The sequence below is a fragment of the Pleurodeles waltl genome, chromosome 12 (genome assembly GCF_031143425.1).
Source record: "Pleurodeles waltl isolate 20211129_DDA chromosome 12, aPleWal1.hap1.20221129, whole genome shotgun sequence".
NCBI lineage: Eukaryota > Metazoa > Chordata > Amphibia > Caudata > Salamandridae > Pleurodeles > Pleurodeles waltl.
The window spans coordinates 123,211,714-123,222,261 of NC_090451.1; the positions used below are offsets into that span (position 1 = coordinate 123,211,714).

At 46.5% G+C, this 10,548-nt stretch overlaps 2 non-coding genes across 2 annotated transcripts; both read right to left on the bottom strand.

Annotated features, from left to right (window-relative positions):
- Positions 1-2,362: 2,362 nt before the first annotated feature.
- TRNAI-AAU (transfer RNA isoleucine (anticodon AAU)) lies at positions 2,363-2,436 on the bottom strand. Its single transcript has one exon. It is a non-coding gene; the product is annotated as a tRNA-Ile (tRNA).
- A 6,951-nt stretch (positions 2,437-9,387) lies between these two features.
- On the bottom strand, positions 9,388-9,461 carry TRNAI-AAU (transfer RNA isoleucine (anticodon AAU)). Its single transcript has one exon. It is a non-coding gene; the product is annotated as a tRNA-Ile (tRNA).
- Positions 9,462-10,548: the final 1,087 nt, after the last annotated feature.

A 10,548-nucleotide genomic window follows, 5' to 3' on the forward strand; every position in this document is an offset into this window, starting at 1 on the left:
ATTTGCGTAATTAGTCATACAGGCGGTTAAATCTTGTATTTTTACAGCGCTAGCAGATCTCTTACATTTGGAGCTCAAAAAAGTTAAAAACTTGCTTCTAAATCCTAGCTTCTCTTAGGTACTTGCGAAGAGATAACATGGTGTGTCCCGTTGTTTTCTTCCATTGCTTCGGTGCCTAGGTGTTCAACTCCATTAACTTCCATCCAGTATTAAACTCAAACAAAAAGAGGGCTAATAGCGCTTTTAGTCGGCCTTTGTTTAAGCCTTGCTGAAGGAGTTAATAAGAAAGCCCACTTACAAGCTGCTGCACTGAACGTTTTCAAACGCTTAGAAAACGGGGACCACATCACCCAAGTCTGTGTTGCACCCTCAGTCCCACCCTTACTCTTCAATTATCAAGGGGCTGCAGAGGATGTTCCCCCTGCGCTAAACTCTCAAGCAAAACCCCAAACTACCGCCATCACGTTTAACAGCGACTGCTCCTGTGCAGCTATCTGGCACTTCACAAGGAATAAAGCCGACCTAAACCTAACATACTCTTTTGCCCAGCGAGTGCCAAAATAATTACACTTGGAAATGTACTATACAGGTGTAACTGTTATTTGGACAGATTAAAAAATATGGGCAATCTACTTCAACATGGATGGTTTAAGGGGAAAATAAGGAGGAGCAGAGGAAGGGCCATGCAAACCTACAAAAAACCTACAGAAGTGTAAGGTAAGCAAGAACAATAAATAAGTCAAGTAAAATAAGTAAGGTAGGTATGTAAGGTAAGTAAGTTATGTAAGTAAATAAGTAAGGGAAGTAAAGTAAATAAGTAAAGTATAACTTTTGTAAAGCACGCAATAGCCAAGGCGTCTTAGTGCGAATTAGCTTTAGGGTGTCATAGTGTCCCTGGTGGGGCAAAAGCCCAGGGTCTTTTGTCTTTGGAGGTGTGGGAGTGCAGGAGGTCCAAGGTCCACGGTGGTGGTGGTGGAGAGGAGGAGCAGGGTACCTGGAGAGAGGTTTAGGGTCTCTGAGGGTGAATGTTCTCAGGAATGAGACCTGTGCAAGGTTCCTCGGTATGCAGGATGCATAAAGGTCGGGATGCAAGACCTCTAGAGGTACGTGGTTCCTGTAGGAAGGGAACTTGAGAATCCCTGGGGTGTGGAAGGTGCAGGGTCCCTGAGAGATGGACTTCCTCTGAAGCTGATGAATGTGCAGGGTCCCTGTTGGTGACAGAGGTGTTGGGTGTCTATATATAAGAGAGGTACAGGGTCCATGAGGTGGGGAAGTGTAGTGTCTCTGAAGATAGGGGTTGAGGAGGTAAGCACGGGCGTGCGGGGTCCCTGGGATAGGAACTGTAGGGTCCCTGGAGGCAGAACTGGTGCATAATCCCTAGCCGTGGGGGAGTCATGCTTAGTCTCTGTGGATGGCTGGTGTGCAGGATGCCATACGGTAGGAGTGATGCCCTGTCCCTGTGGGTGAGAACTTGCAGCCTTTCTTTAAGTGGGGGAGAGGCAGGGTGCTGGGAGGCGAGTGGTGTCTCTAGAGGTGAGAAGGTGCAGTGTCTCTGGACTGGAGGTTGTAAGCGTGCAGGGACCTTTGAGATGAGACCTTCACCTTGAGGTATGCAGTGTCGGATCATCTATTGCTCAGTAAACGCTCACTTCTGGGTGTTTCATCATCGGACCAGAATCTGGGTATCGGCTTCACTCTGGCCACATCCGCATCACACACCATTCTCGCCTCAAGCCCCTGATTCCTGTCACCTACGTTTATCACAAATTGCCATAACTTTTACAACCTCATAATTTAGCTTCTTCCGCTAGTAGCACCTGCACGTCAAACTGAAATTCTGTGAAACAACCCCCCTCCACGGGTCTCCTCACGCCTAACCTTTACTTGACCACAATAAAGCGCTTCGTCAGGGTGCTAAACGCTATGTAAATGCAATTACAACAATACAATACACCTTGCTCTCCGTCTTGAAGCCATCAGATTATTTGGTGCTCCCAGTTACTGCCGTTGTATTGAATGCAGTGCAAGAATGATTTGCATATCACAACACTGCGAGGTTTCGGGCTGGTTGCCGCAGGTGTTTCTCTATTTTGCTCTCTGCGGATGTTCCTTCTCTCCCCATCCCAGTATTCAAAGCCCTGCACCCAACATATGTCTTTCAAAGGCACTCTCTACTTTCACCCCCTCACGTCCCGGTTTAAGCACGACTTGCATGTTCTTCTCTTTCTGTATTTCCATCCTCCTGTTTTGAAATGTGTGCCGTTCTGCATGGATATATGTTTACGGTAGTAAAACAACACGAATTAGGAGGCCATATATTAGTGGTAAAATGGCGTTAGAACTTTTCCTAAAATGTAACCCTTGGCCCGTACGGGGATCGAACCCGCGACCTTGGCGTTATTGGCACCAAGCTCTAACCAACTGAGCTAACCGGCCAATGCGTAACCCCACAAAATGTTCACTTAAGTACGGGAGACACGGCTCAACACTTCCCTCTGTTCAGTAGTTTACAGTTGAAAAGTATACATTCATAAGCTTAACTGTGCCAAGAAGTTCAATTGCCTTGTCTACTACTCAAAAGCAGCGTGGAAGTCTGCTAGGGTCACCACTAAACACCAAACAATGCTGCTACCAAACCTGCAAGGACACAGACATACTCACCCACATTCTCTCATCAAAAAGAGGATTCTTTTTTTGTTTACATTCTTGATGATTTAGCATCATGTCGATGTCTCCAAAAATGACATCATGTGACCTTTGCCCCGTTTAGCTCATCACTGGCAATATCATCACCGTCATTCAGGAGGGGACTGTCGCCTGACCTCCCAATACATTTTCCAGGCTATAGTCGCTACTATCGTACATGTCTGGAAACAGTTAATCTGGTTTATTGTGAAAAGGCACTACATCATACCACTGATAAACAAATGCTATTAGTGTAATAAGAGGCAAGTCACTTACCATCTAGACCTAAACATGGGCTCGATTCTTACTGCAAATGAAGGAACATTATAGTCCATCAAATGAAATACAAGAGATTTTTGTACAGTGTACACCCTCAACTCACATACTTGATGAAGTCTTTTGATGCGATAATGAAAAAAAGGGGTTCAGTGAAATAAAATATTTGCCTAAAATCACAATATTTGGTCAAGCCAGAAGCCATGACTGATCCCAAGATCTGTTTCACATGACATAATTCAGCCATTAAATGGATAGCTCTCCTTTTTAACAATAATGATTTATGCTTTCTTTTAATTCTTGACTTGTGAGGGAGAGCATGAATCAGACAAAAGCCATATGAATACCTGGCTCGTTTTGAGCTTGAGATTCCAAGAGGACCTTGAGCAGAGCCAGGCCTCTGGTTCGAAACTTCAGTGGCTCAACCAACCCCTGCAGACCACAGGCTTGCTTCCATCTAATTCTTCTGCACTCTGCAGAAGAGAGAAGAAATGTAATTTATATGCTATCCTTCCATGAAGCTCAGCAGTCTGGTCTGATATGGCAAGACGGTACTTACTGAACATTTGAAAGGGCTCAACTGGTGCTGAAATTGGAAAACATTTACTCCGGGAACCCATAACTTAGCAGTTATGGTCAGGCAAAGGAAAGGAGATAGTCACGAGGGGCGGAGTTTGAAAAGCAGAGCCTGACAGTCAACGTATACATCTACTAAAAAACTTCTGCTACAAAGAGACTGGAAACAAGGACATATGTGAAAGTATAGCTGTTCTGCATTACTTAATTGGTCACAGAGAGGCTGCATTTTAAAACATCTTGCAGGGTTAAGACGCATGCTATAGCAATCACTGTGTGCCCAGCAGTTCTGAGAGCATCATAATAGTAGTAAGATATCTTGCAATCTTGGGAGAATTCTTTGTTTTATCCAGTCAATGTTTTGACTCATAGAGTAGCATAGAAGGTTAATGTGGCTGCTTCCAAGCACATTATGTAACATGCAGATCACAGATTTTTTTTTATTTTTGTTACATTTAGATAGGTAAGTGGGCTACTGCTTTGAGCACTGAGGTAATTTTGGTACTTCCTGTTCAAACGTTGCAAGCCTTCTAATCTAGCACCGTGTTCTATTTACCAGGATTGACTTGAGTTTAAATCCTTATTGGGTTTTTACCCACAATATGTTATTCTAACATTGCAAAGAAGAGTTTCTTTGGGAAGTACTAAAGACTTATTAGTATAAACAACCACAATCACAGTGTTTCTCCTGACTGTCACTCTTAACATAAAATGTCTACAAGTATTGGTGATATGTGATTCCTAAACCTCATAAGCAATAACCCTCACTGCTTTAGCCTGTACAATGAATTATACAGCTGTATAATTTATGCAGGGCCGGCTTTAGGGCGGTGCGGCCGCACCACATGCTGACCTGGATTGGGGGCGCTGACCTCAAGGGGCACTGTGTTTAGCAATGACTTATGAAACTTGTCATTTAAAACCACCTTCTGAAAAGTTCCTTGTGTTAGGGTCTCAAGGCGCTGGGGTGGGGGAGCTACTGGTCATTTAAACAATGTCTTGAGGCGTTTTCTGAACGTCAAGAGGTCTTCAGTCTGGCGAAGATGGAGTGGTAGGGAGTTCCAGGTCTTGGCGGCTAGGTAAGAGAAGGATGTTCCTCCGGCGGTGGTGTGGAGGATGCGGGGGACGGAGGCGAGGACGAGGCTGGCGGAACGAAGATTGCGGGTGGGAGTGTGGAAGGTGAGTCTGTCATTTAGGTAGGCTGGACCTGTGTCGTGGAGGGCCTTGTGTGCGTGGATGAGGAGCATGAAGGTGATCCTTTTCGATTTTGTTAGCCAGTGTAGATCTCTGAGGTGGGGGGAGATGTGGTTGCGGCGTGGGACGTCAAGAATGAGGCGGGCAGATGCGTTCTGGATTCTTTGCAGCTTTGTTTGGAGTTTGGTTGTTGTTCCTGCATATGGGGCATTTCCATAGTCCAACCGGCTGCTAACCAGGGCGTGGGTGACGGTTTTCCTGGTTTCGACGGGGATCCACATGAAGATCTTGCAGAGCATGCTGAGAGTGTTGTAGCAGGCAGAGGAGATGGCGTTGACCTGCTGAGTCATGCTGAGTGTGGGGTCCAAGATGAATCCCAGGTTGCGTGCGTGTGTGAGGGTGCGGATCCTAGGGAGGTGGGCCACCAAGAGTCGTTCCATGCTGAGGGGTTGGTGCCAAAGGTGAGGATTTCTGTTTTGTCTGTGTTTAACTTGAGGCGGCTTGATTCCATCCAGCTGGCGATGGTGTGAACTCCGTTGTGGAGGTTGTTCTTTGCAGTTGTAGGGTCTTTTGTGAGGGAGAGGATGAGCTGAGTGTCGTCTGCGTAGAAAACCATGCTGATGTGGTGGATTTGTGCGATGTTGGCGAGGGGGGCCATGTAAACATTGAAGAGCGTGGGGCTGAGCGATGATCCTTGGGGGACGCCACAGATGATTCTGGAGGCTTCTGACAGGAACGGTGGGAGCCGGACTCTCTGGGTTCTGCCTGCGAGAAATGACGAGATCCGGTCGAGTGCCTTGTCGTGGATTCCAGTGTTGTGGAGGCGTGTGCGGAGAGTATGATGGCATACCGTGTCGAAGGCTGCGGAGAGGTCCAGGAGGATGAGTGCTGCTGTTTCTCCTTCGTCGAGCATGGTCCTGATGTCGTCTGTGGCAGCAATAAGTGTGGTCTCTGTGCTGTGGGTTTTGCGGAATCCGGATTGGGAGGTGTTGAGCACCTTGCTGTCTTCCAAGAACCGGGATAGTTGGCTGTTCACGTTTTTTTTTCGATGACCTTGGCTGGGAAGGGGAAGAGGGAGATCGGCCGGTAGTTCTTGGGGTCGTCTGGGTCTGCCTTTGGTTTCTTCAGCAGGACGTTGACTTCTGCGTGCTCCTATCTTTCTGGGAAGGTGGCTGACTCGAAGGAGCTGTTGATGGTGTTGCAGAGGTGGGGAGCAATGATGATGTTTGCTTTATTGAAGATGTTGTGTGGGCAGGGGTCCGATGGTGATACGGAGTGGATGGAGGCCATGGTGTTGGCGGTGTCTTCCATGTTGACGGGGGTCCAGGTGTGGAGGAGGTGGGTGTTGCTTTGGGCGTGGGGTCCGTGGGTGTTTGTAGTCAGCTGGTGGGTCTGGGGGTTGAAGCTGTTGTGGATTTCTTCTATCTTTCAACGGAAGTGGGTTGCAAGTGAGTTGCAGAACTCCTGTGATGGCGGGGGTTCGTTGGAGCAGGTTCTGGGAGTGGAGAGCTCTTTGATGATGCCGAAGAGCTCTTTACTGTTGTGAGCGTTGGTGTCAATGCGGTTTTTGAAGTGGGACCTTTTAGTGATGCGGACCAGTTGGAGGTGTTTGCGTATGGCATCTTTGAAAGCAATGTGGTTGGAGTTGGTAGGTTCAAGGTGCCAGGTTTTTTCCATTCTGCGACATAGCCGTTTGGATTCCTGTATGGCTGGGGTGAACCAGCTGTCCTTGATTCTGTGGAGGGTGTTTGGGGGTTCTTTGAGCGGTACGAGGGTGTTGCCGCAGTGTTCTATCCAGCGATGCAGGTTGGTGGTGGCTGTGTTGAGGTCCTGGGTCCCAGGGGGTGGGGCCCGGGCGAGGGTGGAAATCAGCTGATCCGTTGATATTTTGCTCCATTTGCTTCGGGGGGGTTGTGTGCGGTGGTTGTGAGTGACTTGCCATAAAGTAGCATAGAGGGTTAATATGCCTGCTGCAAAGAACAGAAATATATTTTATGTGGATAGCTTAGAGTGATAGTAACGCCAGCCTTTACCAGCACATTAAAACAAATGAATGCATGTAAAAGGGGGCTACGGAGAGATGAGGGTCACATTTGTGGGTGCTAGTGAGTGAATCCGAGGAGATGGTCATGGGGGGGATGCCAAAAAGGACTGCCGCACAGGGCACCACCAGCGATAAACCGACTCTGAATTTATTGTGCATGTGTGCTTGATGTAAACTGCTTTGTCAGCATACACTGGGACAAATAGTGCTATAAAAGAATAAAAATTAAAAAAAATGCCATTTATATCAATATTTGCGTAATTAGTCATACAGGCGGTTAAATCTTGCATTTTTACAGCGCTAGCAGATCTCTTACATTTGGAGCTCAAAAAAGTTAAAAACTTGCTTCTAAATCCTAGCTTCTCTTAGGTACTTGCGAAGAGATAACATGGTGTGTCCCGTTGTTTTCTTCCATTGCTTCGGTGCCTAGGTGTTCAACTCCATTAACTTCCATCCAGTATTAAACTCAAACAAAAAGAGGGCTAATAGCGCTTTTAGTCGGCCTTTGTTTAAGCCTTGCTGAAGGAGTTAATAAGAAAGCCCACTTACAAGCTGCTGCACTGAACGTTTTCAAACGCTTAGAAAACGGGGACCACATCACCCAAGTCTGTGTTGCACCCTCAGTCCCACCCTTACTCTTCAATTATCAAGGGGCTGCAGAGGATGTTCCCCCTGCGCTAAACTCTCAAGCAAAACCCCAAACTACCGCCATCACGTTTAACAGCGACTGCTCCTGTGCAGCTATCTGGCACTTCACAAGGAATAAAGCCGACCTAAACCTAACATACTCTTTTGCCCAGCGAGTGCCAAAATAATTACACTTGGAAATGTACTATACAGGTGTAACTGTTATTTGGACAGATTAAAAAATATGGGCAATCTACTTCAACATGGATGGTTTAAGGGGAAAATAAGGAGGAGCAGAGGAAGGGCCATGCAAACCTACAAAAAACCTACAGAAGTGTAAGGTAAGCAAGAACAATAAATAAGTCAAGTAAAATAAGTAAGGTAGGTATGTAAGGTAAGTAAGTTATGTAAGTAAATAAGTAAGGGAAGTAAAGTAAATAAGTAAAGTATAACTTTTGTAAAGCACGCAATAGCCAAGGCGTCTTAGTGCGAATTAGCTTTAGGGTGTCATAGTGTCCCTGGTGGGGCAAAAGCCCAGGGTCTTTTGTCTTTGGAGGTGTGGGAGTGCAGGAGGTCCAAGGTCCACGGTGGTGGTGGTGGAGAGGAGGAGCAGGGTACCTGGAGAGAGGTTTAGGGTCTCTGAGGGTGAATGTTCTCAGGAATGAGACCTGTGCAAGGTTCCTCGGTATGCAGGATGCATAAAGGTCGGGATGCAAGACCTCTAGAGGTACGTGGTTCCTGTAGGAAGGGAACTTGAGAATCCCTGGGGTGTGGAAGGTGCAGGGTCCCTGAGAGATGGACTTCCTCTGAAGCTGATGAATGTGCAGGGTCCCTGTTGGTGACAGAGGTGTTGGGTGTCTATATATAAGAGAGGTACAGGGTCCATGAGGTGGGGAAGTGTAGTGTCTCTGAAGATAGGGGTTGAGGAGGTAAGCACGGGCGTGCGGGGTCCCTGGGATAGGAACTGTAGGGTCCCTGGAGGCAGAACTGGTGCATAATCCCTAGCCGTGGGGGAGTCATGCTTAGTCTCTGTGGATGGCTGGGGTGCAGGATGCCATACGGTAGGAGTGATGCCCTGTCCCTGTGGGTGAGAACTTGCAGCCTTTCTTTAAGTGGGGGAGAGGCAGGGTGCTGGGAGGCGAGTGGTGTCTCTAGAGGTGAGAAGGTGCAGTGTCTCTGGACTGGAGGTTGTAAGCGTGCAGGGACCTTTGAGATGAGACCTTCACCTTGAGGTATGCAGTGTCGGATCATCTATTGCTCAGTAAACGCTCACTTCTGGGTGTTTCATCATCGGACCAGAATCTGGGTATCGGCTTCACTCTGGCCACATCCGCATCACACACCATTCTCGCCTCAAGCCCCTGATTCCTGTCACCTACGTTTATCACAAATTGCCTTAACTTTTACAACCTCATAATTTAGCTTCTTCCGCTAGTAGCACCTGCACGTCAAACTGAAATTCTGTGAAACAACCCCCTCCACGGGTCTCCTCACTCCTAACCTTTACTTGACCACAATAAAGCGCTTCGTCAGGGTGCTAAACGCTATGTAAATGCAATTACAACAATACAATACACCTTGCTCTCCGTCTTGAAGCCATCAGATTATTTGGTGCTCCCAGTTACTGCCGTTGTATTGAATGCAGTGCAAGAATGATTTGCATATCACAACACTGCGAGGTTTCGGGCTGGTTGCCGCAGGTGTTTCTCTATTTTGCTCTCTGCGGATGTTCCTTCTCTCCCCATCCCAGTATTCAAAGCCCTGCACCCAACATATGTCTTTCAAAGGCACTCTCTACTTTCACCCCCTCACGTCCCGGTTTAAGCACGACTTGCATGTTCTTCTCTTTCTGTATTTCCATCCTCCTGTTTTGAAATGTGTGCCGTTCTGCATGGATATATGTTTACGGTAGTAAAACAACACGAATTAGGAGGCCATACATTAGTGGTAAAATGGCGTTAGAGCTTTTCCTAAAATGTAACCCTTGGCCCGTACGGGGATCGAACCCGCGACCTTGGCGTTATTAGCACCACGCTCTAACCAACTGAGCTAACCGGCCAATGCGTAACCCCACAAAATGTTCACTTAAGTACGTGAGACACGGCTCAACACTTCCCTCTGTTCAGTAGTTTACAGTTGAAAAGTATACATTCATAAGCTTAACTGTGCCAAGAAGTTCAATTGCCTTGTCTACTACTCAAAAGCAGCGTGGAAGTCTGCTAGGGTCACCACTAAACACCAAACAATGCTGCTACCAAACCTGCAAGGACACAGACATACTCACCCACATTCTCTCATCAAAAAGAGGATTCTTTTTTTGTTTACATTCTTGATGATTTAGCATCATGTCGATGTCTCCAAAAATGACATCATGTGACCTTTGCCCCGTTTAGCTCATCACTGGCAATATCATCACCGTCATTCAGGAGGGGACTGTCGCCTGACCTCCCAATACATTTTCCAGGCTATAGTCGCTACTAACGTACATGTCTGGAAACAGTTAATCTGGTTTATTGTGAAAAGGCACTACATCATCCCACTGATAAACAAATGCTATTAGTGTAATAAGAGGCAAGTCACTTACCATCTAGACCTAAACATGGGCTCGATTCTTACTGCAAATGAAGGAACATTATAGTCCATCAAATGAAATACAAGAGATTTTTGTACAGTGTACACCCTCAACTCACATACTTGATGAAGTCTTTTGATGCGATAATGAAAAAAAGGGGTTCAGTGAAATAAAATATTTGCCTAAAATCACAATATTTGGTCAAGCCAGAAGCCATGACTGATCCCAAGATCTGTTTCACATGACATAATTCAGCCATTAAATGGATAGCTCTCCTTTTTAACAATAATGATTTATGCTTTCTTTTAATTCTTGACTTGTGAGGGAGAGCATGAATCAGACAAAAGCCATATGAATACCTGGCTCGTTTTGAGCTTGAGATTCCAAGAGGACCTTGAGCAGAGCCAGGCCTCTGGTTCGAAACTTCAGTGGCTCACCCAACCCCTGCAGACCACAGGCTTGCTTCCATCTAATTCTTCTGCACTCTGCAGAAGAGAGAAGAAATGTAATTTATATGCTATCCTTCCATGAAGCTCAGCAGTCTGGTCTGATATGGCAAGACGGTACTTACTGA